The 14,272-nt window shown below is 47.0% G+C and overlaps 1 protein-coding gene across 5 annotated transcripts in view; it reads right to left on the reverse strand.

Annotated features, from left to right (window-relative positions):
* LPIN1 (lipin 1) overlaps window positions 1–14,272 on the reverse strand; it is a 374,679-nt gene that overhangs the window by 254,285 nt on the left and 106,122 nt on the right. Inside the window, exons 1-2 of one of the 5 annotated variants that reach the window (XM_063915395.1) lie at window positions 7,569–7,749; window positions 3,128–3,183 (exon numbers count right to left, since the gene is read on the reverse strand). The exons of 2 other annotated variants lie outside the window; for them this stretch is intronic. The gene's annotated coding sequence lies outside the window, so the exon portion shown is untranslated. Of the gene's footprint in view, window positions 1–3,127; window positions 3,184–7,568; window positions 7,750–14,272 lie in introns of those variants that run through there. 2 more of the 5 variants (XM_063915394.1, XM_063915397.1) reach the window with 2 other exon arrangements.

Genomic DNA, 14,272 nt, shown 5'->3' on the forward strand with positions numbered 1-14,272 from the left:
TTTAGAGCCCCTGACGGCCTATGAGACGTCTGGACAGGCACAAGCTGAGTAGCCGGCTGTCTCATGTCAACCACTGTTTTTTTATACAGAGCTGACACTGTCACGTAATTTTCAACAGTACATCCACTCAGGTGTCGACCCCCTAGGGGGTGACATCACTGTTACAGACACTCTGTTCCGTCTCCACATCATTTTTCTCCTCATACATGTCGACACAAACGTACCGACACACAGCACACACACAGGGAATGCTCTGATAGAGGACAGGACCCCACTAGCCCTTTGGGGAGACAGAGGGAGAGTTTGCCAGCACACACCAGAGCGCTATATATATACAGGGATAACCTTATATAAGTGTTTTTCCCCTTATAGCTGCTGTATTGTTAATACTGCGCCTAATTAGTGCCCCCCTCTCTTTTTTAACCCTTTCTGTAGTGTAGTGACTGCAGGGGAGAGCCAGGGGAGCTTCCCTCCAACTGAGCTGTGAGGGAAAATGGCGCCAGTGTGCTGAGGAGATAGGCTCCGCCCCCTTTTCGGCGGCCTTATCTCCCGGTTTTTTGTACATTCTGGCAGGGGTTAAATGCATCCATATAGCCCAGGAGCTATATGTGATGTATTTTTTTTTTTTAATCGTGTTTTATTGCGTCTCAGGGCGCCCCCCCCAGCGCCCTGCACCCTCAGTGACCGGAGTATGAAGTGTGCTGAGAGCAATGGCGCACAGCTGCAGTGCTGTGCGCTACCTTATTGAAGACAGGAACGTCTTCTGCCGCCGCTTTTTCCGGACCTCTTCGCTCTTCTGGCTCTGTAAGGGGGCCGGCGGCGCGGCTCCGGGACCCATCCAGGCTAAACCTGTGATCGTCCCTCTGGAGCTAATGTCCAGTAGCCAAGAAGCCCAATCCACTCTGCAGTCAGGTGAGTTCGCTTCTTCTCCCCTTAGTCCCTCGATGCAGTGAGCCTGTTGCCAGCAGGTCTCACTGAAAATAAAAAACCTAAACTAAAACTTTCACTAAGAAGCTCAGGAGAGCCCCTAGTGTGCACCCTTCTCGTCGGGCACAGAAATCTAACTAACTGAGGCTTGGAGGAGGGTCATAGGGGGAGGAGCCAGTGCACACCAGTTAGTCCTAAAGCTTTCTTTAGATGTGCCCAGTCTCCTGCGGAGCCGCTATTCCCCATGGTCCTTACGGAGTCCCCAGCATCCACTTAGGACGTTAGAGAAACTACATTTTTTTTAGTCTAACTTATGACCCTGTCTGACTTTTGACTGTCTGACATTTGACCCTGTCTGACTTTTGACTGTCGACCATATAGTGTCTAACTCAGTGATTTCCAAACTTTTTTGAATCACGGCACCCTAGAATATCAGAATTTTTTTCACGGCACCCCTAGGCCAAAAATTTCTTATTGAGAAATTTAGAAAGAAAAATTACATTAAGTAGATCTCGCTTATATGTCATCCTTAGGGTCAGTTGTGTGGTGAGGGACAAGATTTGCTTCTGTTTGGCCACATATTTTATGACTGGCAGCCACCAGCATTGGTTTTGCCTATTATATTGACCATGAATAATTTGAATTGGTCCTGGACCACCAACCCAGGGCACCCCCTGCAAGTGTCCCGAGGCACCCCAGGGAGCCACGGCACACAGTTTGGGAACCTCTGGTCTAACTAATGACTGTCTATCTTTTAACTGTTTATGAGCTATACCACACCCGAAACTGCTGTCCTGCCATCAACAATACTGTCAACTACTGTATGTAATTACATCCCGATGAACATTGGTTGTTTAGTTTGACTGATATACATTTGTGCTCAGTCTTAGCATAAACAACTTGCTGATTTAGCTCCAGCTCTCCTGGAGGCAGCACAGGTATAAAATAGCCATATATTAGATTTCTGAGACCTCCTTGGCTTTGCTTTAGTGGTATATTTATCAATATGCTTTAGTGGTATATTTATACACACTTTTGACTTACTGACTGTCTATCTAGACACTGTCTATCTATATATTGGAACCCACTTTCCGCATCCCCCCTAGTGATGCCTCTGCTGCACACCCAAAGAATAATTGACAAACAAAACATATATGAGTTAAGGGATCAATTCCCGAAAACAGGGCTGATAGGGCTGTTTTGGGGATCCGTGTTTAGGGGGTCATTCAGACCCAATTGCACGCTGCAATTTTTTGCAGCGGTGCGATCGGGTCAGAATTGCGCATGCACCGCAGTGCGCCGGCGTATGCCAGTCAGCCGACGGCCGTCGTTGCCTAGCAACTACACGAGAGACGTATTGGCTCACAGATGTTAAATTGAGCCATGTGTTTTATTGCTGTAAAGTCCTGCTGTAGGAGATAACACTGCAATTGTAACTTCTCTGCTGCTTTATCTTATTTGAAGTTATCTTGTCCAGAAAAATTAAATCTAGTTTTTGCAGGTTTGTACAAAAGTCGTCCATCCTGTTACACATTTTGTCACTTCCATGGAAACCACCGTATTGGAGTCAGATTCCGTTGCTTCCAGCTACAATACTTTAACAGTTTTATTTTCAGGCAAAGTCTCCTGCAAACTGGGCGCAATTTACCATAAGTTGGCACAAAACACAAAAGCGCATTTCAGCTGAAGTTTGTACATTTGCAGGTTACAAATGACCCTTAATGAGTTTGTTTACATCGCTTGACTTTTTAGCAGCTATGGGTGTTACAACAGACAATTTTAAATGCAAGGTGACACAAGGCACGGTGATCATTACAAGGTGAGTATTGTAAAGTCATAAAAGAATAACACACATCTATTGTAATGTAGTAAAGGTGATAATTACGTCTTGCATTATCATGCGAACAGTGGTGTGACCCAGTGACACGCTGACAGTGGATGGGACATTTCAGGAAAAGCAGGTTTTATAAACAACAACAAGGTACAGTATGAAAAGGTGAATAGGTGAATATGATAAACACAGTGGTGAATGCGGTAAATACTGTATAGTACAGGTTAACGAACATGACAATGATGGGTACATAATTACTGCTCTATAGGCTTCATTCAGATGCGGTCACAACTTCAATGGTGTCGCAACTGCGTGATTATCAGCAGACTGCGCATGCGTTGTGGTCACAGTGCCCATTCGCCAAGGTACCTTTGCTATGCTGCTTGCGGTGAGGAATCAGTCGCAGAGTGATTGACAGGAAGAGGCTGGTTGGGGAGATAACGGAGTGTTACTAAAGGGAATAGTTTGTGACATGGATAGTAAATGCGGTATTCGGACTATAGGTCTCCACTAAAAAGGTCTACGGTCAATGGTCTATCACTTATGGTAAACCTATTGACTGTAGACCTTTTTAGGGTAGCTCTAACAATCCATACCCAGTAGATGCACCAAAAGTTGAAATAACCCTAAAAAAACATGTGTCAACCATATGTGTCGTTCTTTTTTATGTCAAACCTTTGACCCTGTAGACCTTTTGACCCTGATGACCTTTTAATACTGTCTAACTTTTGACTGTCTAATTTTTGACCCTGTCAATCTTTTGACTCTGTCGAACTTTTGACTGTCGACCATATGGTGTCAACTTACTGACTGTCTATCTAGACACTATCTATATTTTGGAACCCACTTTCCGCATCCCCCCTAGTGATGCCTCTGCTGCGCGCCCAAGGAATAATTGACAAACAAAACATATATGAGTTAAGGGATCAATTCCCAAAAACAGGGCTGATAGAGCTGTTTTGGGGATTTTGCTTTTACGAAACAAAATCCCCGACAATTGAATATCTCCGGGGGGCTCAATTAGCAGCAACATAGCACAACCCAGACTCAATTTTTATTAGCATTTGCAGCATCAAATAAAGAATAGAAGCTTGTATAGAATCACTAATTGTTGAAACAGTATTTGTTAGCGATGAGAAATAACATAATATCGGTCTTCCTAAAAAGGAAAAAAAAGAGACAGATGGAATAAAGATCAGGTGGACACACAGTTGTTTCTACTGCCTCTCTGTGTGATATGTAGCAGTGAACAGGGGATGAGAGCACAAGGGAATCGATCCCTGATTCTTAATAAGGAAAGAGAGTGGTACTGAGTGTTGGATATGGTCGAAGAAAAGAGCCCTGTTAGGGAATCCCAGTGCAAGGCTTGATTACTCCTTATCACAATGTGAGTCCTCCTGATATAAATAAGTGAGAAAGGTAAAGAAGAAAACGACCAAAAACTAAAATAAATGGTTATGTTTTGAGTCACAGCGATACTGTTGCTAAATGGTATCTAATTCTAATCAGAAGGGGAATAACAGTGCAGCATGCTATTGCGTCTGTCTGTCTATATAATATCTAACAATAGCATGTAGATTGCTACATGCACAGACCGGCACCCTGTGTGCATCTGATGCACATTTTGCCATATTTGGCTTGGTTATGAATGCCGCAAGCCTATACTCATCTTTATAATATGAATGTCACAAACCCTCTGAGTGCAGTTGAACAAGAAGTCACAGTTTTGTTATAAGTGTGCAAGATGATATATATTCTTATATACTGCAGAAATCGTGTAGTTCGCTTAGGAAATGCAGAAAGACTTGGTAATACAGAAATACCTAAGAATTCAGATATATTTGGTGATGCAGATCAGAGATCAGAGAGGGTATAAGGCAGAAACAAATTTTGGGGGACATTTACTAAGCAGTGAAAAGAGCGGAGAAGTGAGCCAGTGGAGAAGTGGCCCCATAAACCAATCAGCAGCTCTGTATCTTTTTATAGTATGCAAATTATAGATGTTACTTCAGTGCTGATTGGTTGCCATGGGCAACTTCTCCATTGGCTCACTTCTCCGCTCTTATCACTGCTTAGTAAATGTCCCCCAAAGTCCTTTCTAACTGAACATAAACAGATGGAAAGTAATACCCCTTTTACACTGACAATTTTATCCTGGGATTTTGCACGTGAACACGCATCATCCCGGGATTTTTGTCAGTGTGAATGGGTACAGGGACAATTTCCTGGGATGAGCATCCCGGGATTTCAACCCAGGGTTCGACCTAGGTTGAATCCGGGACCGTCCCGGGAAGCTGTGCAGTGTGAACGGGTATATCGGGTCAAGGCGACCCGGCACCCGTTCTCTGCATAGGAGGAGGCGGTGCTTTGGAGAAGATTATCTCCAAGCACCGCCTCCGCTAGAGTCAGCGGTGACGTCACCGACCCGGCAATATGCCGGATCGGGCAGCTAATGTAAGGGCTGTAACACACACTCCGGTTTTTCCCGGATGGCAAAAAGCCGGACAAACTTTGTCCGGCTTTTTGCCATCCGGGAGAAACCGTCAGAGTCGCTCACACAGGACGGCTTTGAGCCGTGGGTGATGCTGTGCGCATGCGCAGCATCAGACACAGCTTCACAAAAAACCGTTGTGTGTGAAAGCTCCCCTTCACACACATGGTATACTGGCTCCAAAGACGGCCCGGTGGCCGCCCGGCCGCCGGACCTTCCAGTGGTGAGACCCGGCTGCAACCCGGCAGCCGGGCCGGGGCCGTGCAGTGTGAAGGGACCCTAGCCCTCACACTGTTAACTACAATGCCGGCACGGGAAAAAGCCGTCCGACTTTTTCCCGGCCGGCAAAAGCCGGGTAGTGTGTTTCAGCACTAAAAGGGTCATTCCTGGGAATGTGTCCCGGTAAATATACCGGGACACATTCCCAGGAATGACCCGAGGCTGCGAGTGTAAAAGGGGTATAACCTGCTGAATAGCAGAAGTTCCTTAGCTTGGCAGGCACAAAACACAACAGCTCTCGAGAATATAAATTCAGAAACATTGATGACACAAAAATTAATGCTGGGACCAGGCAGACTTAAATAGCCAAGTGAAAGGTGAAATTAATTCTAGTGATGATTAGACCAGAGGTTGTCAAACGCGGTTCTCAAGGCATCACAATGGTCCAGGTTTTAGGTATACCCATGGCTCAGTACAAATGGGTAAATCAATTAGACTGAGGTGCTAATTAAGTAGGCTGACCATATTATCCCTTTAACCTGGGACACTCATGAATTATACAGGTTCTGTGGCTGCTTAAAACCAGGTGAAATGCAGGCTTGTAGTCAGCCATCCACAGAACCTGTGTAATTTATGAGTGTCCCAGGTTAAAGGGATAATATGGTCAGCCTAAATTAAGTCACCTGTGGCCTAGCATGGATAAACTTAAAACCCGGACCATTGGGGTACCTTGAGGAACGCGCTTGAGAACCTCTGGATTAAGCCATTATCTGGCACCTGACTGGAGAATTAGCTCAGAAGAGCAGCACCTCTTGCAACTTTCAGAACTGCAGCTCATAAAACAAGAGGTCTGGCGAATCCTGGTGGCAGGGAAACATACTGCAGGGAATCATATCAGTACAGAGGGCCTGATTCAGGTATGTATGGTTTTACACAGCATCTGCGTCTTCGGACACAGCTGCTGTGCATAAATTTGCTTAGGTCTGAAGGAAAAAGATGCCAGCATTGCATATCCTATTGCTGAGTCCAAAGCCAAAGCTTACTTATAATGGCCACCTCCTGACCACTTGCAAGGCAAGTAAATCTGCATGGGAAGATGCAGACACTGTCCTCATCTCTCCCGGAAAACATGGCAGACACCATTCCCTGTCCCCAAATGACTGCAGCATGGCAATCATGCTGCAGCTTAGAGCACTGCTTGCAATCTTTCAGGACTTCTTCTGCACTTGCCACAAACGTCGGACACATATGTAAACATCGTATTTACATACAGTTAGGACTATTTTGTGCCGGAAAGCAATGAAATGCCGCTCTGAAGGTCTTTTGAAAATTTACGTAATCAGGAACAGCATTCCAGGACCTTCTGTGAGCGTGCCACCGGTGCCCTCAAAGGTTTTCTTTATTAGTAATTATTTGCCTCCAACTGCGGGTTCCGGCGGAGGGGATTTTTTGGGGTGTGCGGATACTCTGCCTGAGACACTAGAGTCATTTGACCATCACCTTCTCCCGGCCTGACTGACAGTGCTCACACTGCAGTTCTCTCTCCAGCTTGCTGCTGTAGCGACCCCGCTGGACTGCTGCATCTGCAATGGCTGGTGGCTCCCAGTGAGTGGAGCAATGCGGAGCGGTGACACTGTGGATTGGCAGGAAGATGGCGATGGCCTGCCTCTGCTGCTTAATGATCTCCCGGTGTATCCCACCACACAGGTCTTGCTATGCTCCATATTGTCACGCATGTTTTCAGCATAGATACCGCCATTATTATGTCAAAAGGACAAGCGGCAGTGGAAGCACAGGCCTGGGATACTTCCCGGTGATTGGGCCATGCAGCAGCAAAGGCTGTATGGCCACAGCACACAGCGCATGGCCCTTTCTTCCTCACTGTTGGCTCCTCCTCACAGTGCAGGGGAAGCCAACAACACACATGCCATCGGGGGGTGTGCGGGGTAATAATTTTTTCATCGGGGCACAATGAATAGTGACAAAACTGTGGGTGAATACGAGAATTGAAAACTAAAAATTCTCAATTTTTCCATGATGAACATGCCCTTATGTCCCTACTTTCAATGCAATAACCCATCCAGCTGCCCCCTCTCTCACCTGGGTGGTCGTGGGCAGACAAGGCCTGTGATTGTGCCACTGCTGCTGGCTGGAAGGACGGAGGAGGAGAAGGGAGAGGGAAGAACGCTGGCCTCTGTAAGCATTACAGCTCTGGGCTTCTCACCACCTCCAAGGCCACCGCTGCTGTAGTCAGGACAGCTCCAACATCAGTAACCACCAGGTCCTACTGCCACTTCCGGCAACCGCGTATGGGTGATTGGACAGCGGATCCAGCACTGGATCCGCTGTCCAATCACATCTGCCGCGCTAACAGGACAGTGGTGTCCCTGTTGGTGAGGTACTTGTATAAGTGCCGCTTTCACCACTTTTTATAATGGGCTTTTACATCCCAAGTGCTTGGCCCCGCCCCATGCTTTATCCCGTTCCCATTAACGGTAGGCACTGCTATCGGTGCCTCCCAAAATAATTGAAAGTATTAAAAAGATTAACATAATATAAAGAAGATACTTATGTGTCATAAGTATCTTCTTTGTATTATTTTAATCATTAATGACAGGGGAGGCACTGCCTACCCTGCCTCCCCTGACTGCAGATCCCTGCTTTTTTCTCTCTCAGTCTCTCTGTCCCTGCTGCTTCTCTGTCTCTCTGCCCCTGCTGCTTCTCTCTGTCTCTCTGCCCCTGCTGCCTATCTCTGTCCCTGCTGCCTCTTTCAGTCTCTCTGTCCCTGCTGCCTCTCTCCATCTCTATGTCTCTGCTTTCTCTCTCTGTCTCTATGTCCCTGCTGCCGCCTGCCGCTCTCCCCTCCAGTCACCACTGTATATATTTCCAAGTCACCCTCCCCCTAATCACCAGTGTGTATGTCTCCATGTCCCCCATTGCCCCAGTCTTTGTTTGTATCATATGGCTTTTTAAATGCATTGTATGTGGATCTGGCTTTTTTCTTCTTCAGTGCATTGTATGTGGATCTGGCTTTTTTTCAGTAAATTGTATGTGGATCTGCTTTTATCCATGCATTGTATGTAGATATGGCTTTTATCCATGCATTGTATGTAGAAAGATATGGCTTTTATCCAAGCATTGTATGTAGATATGGCTTTTATCCGTGCATTGTATGTGGATCTGGAGTTTTTTCATTGAATTGTATGTGGATCTGGCTTTTTTTCAGTAAATTGTATGTGGATCTGCTTTTATCCATGCATTGTATGTAGATATGGCTTTTATCCATGCATTGTATGTAGATATGGCTTTTATCCATGCATTGTATGTAGATATGGCTTTTATACGTGCATTGTATGTGGATCTGGCTTTTTTTCAGTGCATTGTATGTGGATCTGGCTTTTGTTTGGTGCATTATATGTGGATCCGGCTTTTGTTTGGTGCATTATATGTGGATCCGGCTTTTGTTTGGTGCATTATATGTGGATCCGGCTTTTGTTTGGTGCATTATATGTGGATCCGGCTTTTGTTTGGTGCATTATATGTGGATCCGGCTTTTGTTTGGTGCATTGTATGTGGATCTGGCTTTTTTTCATTGCATTGTATGTGGATCTGGCTTTTTTTCATTGCATTGTATGTGGATCTGGCTTTTTTTCATTGCATTGTATGTGGATCTGGCTTTTTTTCATTGCATTGTATGTGGATCTGGCTTTTTTTCATTGCATTGTATGTGGATCTGGATTTTTTTCATTGCATTGTATGTGGATCTGGATTTTTTTCATTGCATTGTATGTGGATCTGGATTTTTCAATGTATTTATATTTCTCTATCGTCCTAGTGGATGCTGGGGTTCCTGAAAGGACCATGGGGAATAGCGGCTCCGCAGGAGACAGGGCACAAAAAGTAAAGCTTTTCCAGATCAGGTGGTGTGCACTGGCTCCTCCCCCTATGACCCTCCTCCAGACTCCAGTTAGATTTTTGTGCCCGGCCGAGAAGGGTGCAATCTAGGTGGCTCTCCTAAAGAGCTGCTTAGAAAAAGTTTAGCTTAGGTTTTTTATTTTACAGTGAGTCCTGCTGGCAACAGGATCACTGCAACGAGGGACTGAGGGGAGAAGAAGTGAACTCACCTGCGTGCAGGATGGATTGGCTTCTTGGCTACTGGACATCAGCTCCAGAGGGACGATCACAGGTACAGCCTGGATGGTCACCGGAGCCGCGCCGCCGGCCCCCTTGCAGATGCTGAAGTCAGAAGAGGTCCAGAATCGGCGGCTGAAGACTCCTGCAGTCTTCTAAAGGTAGCGCACAGCACTGCAGCTGTGCGCCATTTTCCTCTCAGCACACTTCACACGCAGTCACTGAGGGTGCAGGGCGCTGGGGGGGGCGCCCTGGGAGGCAAATGTAACCTATATAAAGGCTAAAAATACCTCACACATAGCCCCCAGAGGCTATATGGAGATATTTAACCCCTGCCTGGATTCACTAAATAGCGGGAGACGAGCCCGCCGGAAAAGGGGCGGGGCCTATCTCCTCAGCACACGGCGCCATTTCCTCTCACAGCTCCGCTGGTCAGGACGGCTCCCAGGTCTCTCCCCTGCACTGCACTACAGAAACAGGGTAAAACAGAGAGGGGGGGCAAATTTATGGCGATATTTTGATATATATAAAGCAGCTATAAGGGAGCACTTATTATAAGGCTATCCCTGTTATATATAGCGCTTTTGGTGTGTGCTGGCAAACTCTCCCTCTGTCTCCCCAAAGGGCTAGTGGGTCCTGTCTTCGTTAGGAGCATTCCCTGTGTGTCTGCTGTGTGTCGGTACGTGTGTGTCGACATGTATGAGGACGATATTGGTGTGGAGGCGGAGCAATTGCCAAATATGAGGATGTCACCCCCTAGGGAGTCGACACCAGAATGGATGCCTTTATTTATGGAACTACGGGATAGTGTCAACACGCTAAAGCAGTCGTTTGACGACATGAGACGGCCGGACAATCAATTAGTGCCTGTCCAGGCGACTCAAACACCGTCAGGGGCTGTGAAACGCCCTTTGCCTCAGTCGGTCGACACAGACCCAGACACAGGCACTGACTCCAGTGGTGACGGTGACGAATCAACCGTATTTTCCAGTAGGGCCACACGTTATATGATTTTGGCAATGAAGGAGGCGTTACATTTAGCTGATACTACAGGTACCACTAAACAGGGTATTATGTGGGGAGTGAAAAAACTACCTATAGTTTTTCCTGAATCAGAAGAATTAAATGACGTGTGTAATGAAGCGTGGGTTGCCCCTGATAAAAAGCTGATAATTTCAAAGAAATTATTGGCATTATACCCTTTCCCGCCAGAGGTTAGGGAGAGCTGGGAAACACCTCCTAGGGTGGACAAGGCGCTAACACGCTTATCTAAACAAGTGGCGTTACCCTCTCCTGAGACGGCCGCACTTAAAGATCCATCAGATAGGAGGATGGAAAATATCCAAAAAAGTATATACACACATGCAGGTGTTATACTACGACCAGCTATAGCGACTGCCTGGATGTGCAGTGCTGGGGTAGTTTGGTCAGAGTCCCTGATTGAAAATATTGATACCCTGGACAGGGACAATATTTTACTGTCGTTAGAACAAATAAAGGATGCATTTCTTTATATGCGTGATGCACAGAGGGATATCTGCACACTGGCATCACGGGTAAGTGCTATGTCCATTTCGGCCAGAAGAGCTTTATGGACGCGACAGTGGACAGGCGATGCGGATTCAAAACGACATATGGAAGTTTTGCCGTATAAAGGGGAGGAGTTATTTGGAGTCGGTCTATCAGATTTGGTGGCCACGGCTACAGCCGGGAAATCCACCTTTCTACCTCAAGTCACTCCCCAACAGAAAAAGGCACCGACTTTTCAACCGCAGCCCTTTCGTTCCTTTAAAAATAAGAGAGCAAAGGGCTATTCATATCTGCCACGAGGCAGAGGTCGAGGGAAGAGACAGCAACAGGCAGCTCCTTCCCAGGAACAGAAGCCTTCCCCGGCTTCTACAAAAGCCTCAGCATGACGCTGGGGCTTCTCAAGCGGACTCGGGGACGGTGGGTGGTCGTCTCAAAAATTACAGCGCGCAGTGGGCTCACTCGCAGGTAGATCCCTGGATCCTGCAGATAATATCTCAGGGGTACAGGTTGGAATTAGAGACAGATCCACCTCGCCGTTTCCTGAAGTCTGCTTTACCAACGTCCCCCTCCGAAAGGGAGACGGTTTTGGAAGCCATTCACAAGCTGTACTCTCAGCAGGTGATAGTCAAGGTACCTCTTCTACAACAAGGGAAGGGGTATTATTCCACTCTTTTTGTGGTACCGAAGCCGGATGGCTCAGTAAGGCCTATTCTAAATCTGAAGTCCTTGAACCTGTACATAAAGATGTTCAAGTTCAAGATGGAGTCACTCAGAGCAGTGATAGCGAACCTGGAAGAGGGGGACTTTATGGTATCCTTGGACATCAAGGATGCGTATCTCCACGTTCCAATTTACCCCTCACACCAGGGGTACCTCAGGTTCGTTGTACAAAACTGTCACTATCAGTTTCAGACGCTGCCGTTCGGATTGTCCACGGCACCTCGGGTCTTTACAAAGGTAATGGCCGAGATGATGATTCTGCTTCGAAGAAAAGGCATATTAATTATCCCATACTTGGACGATCTCCTAATAAGGGCAAGGTCCAGAGAACAGCTAGAGATGGGATTAGCACTGTCTCAAGAAGTGCTAAAACAGCGCGGGTGGATTCTGAATATTCCAAAATCCCAGTTAATGCCGACAACTCGTCTGCTGTTCCTAGGGATGATTCTGGACACGGTTCAGAAAAAGGTTTTTCTCCCGGAGGAAAAAGCCAAGGAGTTATCCGAGCTTGTCAGGAACCTCCTAAAACCAGGAAAAGTGTCTGTACATCAATGCACAAGAGTCCTGGGAAAAATGGTGGCTTCTTACGAAGCAATTCCATTCGGCAGATTCCACGCAAGAATTTTCCAAAGGGATCTGTTGGACAAATGGTCAGGGTCGCATCTTCAGATGCACCTGCGGATAACCCTGTCTCCAAGGACAAGGGTGTCTCTTCTGTGGTGGTTGCAGAGTGCTCATCTATTGGAGGGCCGCAGATTCGGCATACAGGATTGGATCCTGGTGACCACGGACGCCAGCCTGAGAGGCTGGGGAGCAGTCACACAAGGAAGAAACTTCCAGGGAGTATGGACGAGCCTGGAAACGTCTCTTCACATAAACATTCTGGAACTAAGAGCAATATACAATGCTCTAAGCCAGGCAGAACCTCTGCTTCAGGGAAAACCGGTGTTGATCCAGTCGGACAACATCACGGCAGTCGCCCATGTGAACAGACAGGGCGGCACAAGAAGCAGGAGTGCAATGGCAGAAGCTGCAAGGATTCTTCGCTGGGCAGAGAATCATGTGATAGCACTGTCAGCAGTGTTCATCCTGGGAGTGGACAACTGGGAAGCAGACTTCCTCAGCAGACACGATCTTCACCCGGGAGAGTGGGGACTTCATCCAGAAGTCTTCCACTTGCTGGTAACCCGTTGGGAAAGACCAATGGTGGACATGATGGCGTCTCGCCTCAACAAAAAACTGGACAGGTATTGCGCCAGGTCAAGAGATCCGCAGGCAATAGCTGTGGACGCGCTGGTAACGCCTTGGGTGTACCAGTCGGTGTATGTGTTTCCTCCTCTGCCTCTCATACCAAAAGTATTGAGAATTATACGGCAAAGAGGCGTAAGGACGATACTAGTGGTTCCGGATTGGCCAAGAAGGACTTGGTACCCGGAACTTCAAGAGATGATCACGGAAGATCCGTGGCCTCTACCTCTAAGGAGGGACTTGCTTCAGCAGGGTCCCTGTCTGTTTCAAGACTTACCGCGGCTGCGTTTGACGGCATGGCGGTTGAACGCCGGATCCTAAAGGAAAAAGGCATGCCGGAAGAAGTCATTCCTACTTTGATTAAAGCAAGGAAGGAAGTAACCGTGCAACATTATCACCGAATTTGGCGAAAATATGTTGCGTGGTGCGAAGATCGGAGTGCTCCGACGGAGGAATTTCAACTGGGTCGATTCCTACATTTCCTGCAATCAGGATTGTCTATGGGTCTCAAATTGGGATCTATTAAGGTTCAAATTTCGGCCCTGTCGATTTTCTTTCAAAAAGAATTGGCTTCAGTCCCTGAAGTCCAGACCTTTGTTAAGGGAGTGCTACATATACAGCCTCCTGTGGTGCCTCCAGTGGCACCGTGGGATCTCAATGTGGTTTTGGACTTTCTAAAATCTCATTGGTTTGAACCACTAAAGAAGGTGGATTTGAAATATCTCACATGGAAAGTGACCATGCTTCTAGCCCTGGCTTCGGCCAGGAGAGTGTCAGAACTGGCAGCTTTATCTTACAAAAGCCCATATCTGATTTTCCATTCGGACAGGGCAGAACTGCGGACTCGTCCGCATTTTCTCCCTAAGGTGGTGTCAGCATTTCATCTGAACCAGCCTATTGTAGTGCCTGCGGCTACAAGTGACTTGGAGGACTCCAAGTTACTGGACGTTGTCAGAGCATTAAAAATATATATTGCAAGGACAGCTGGAGTCAGAAAATCTGACTCGTTGTTTATATTGTATGCACCCAACAAGATGGGTGCTCCTGCGTCTAAGCAGACGATTGCTCGTTGGATCTGTAGCACAATCCAACTTGCACATTCTGTGGCAGGCCTGCCACAGCCTAAATCTGTAAATGCCCACTCCACAAGGAAGGTGGGCTCATCTTGGGCGGCT

This window comes from Pseudophryne corroboree, chromosome 4 (genome assembly GCF_028390025.1).
Source record: "Pseudophryne corroboree isolate aPseCor3 chromosome 4, aPseCor3.hap2, whole genome shotgun sequence".
Classification (NCBI taxonomy): Eukaryota; Metazoa; Chordata; class Amphibia; order Anura; family Myobatrachidae; genus Pseudophryne; species Pseudophryne corroboree.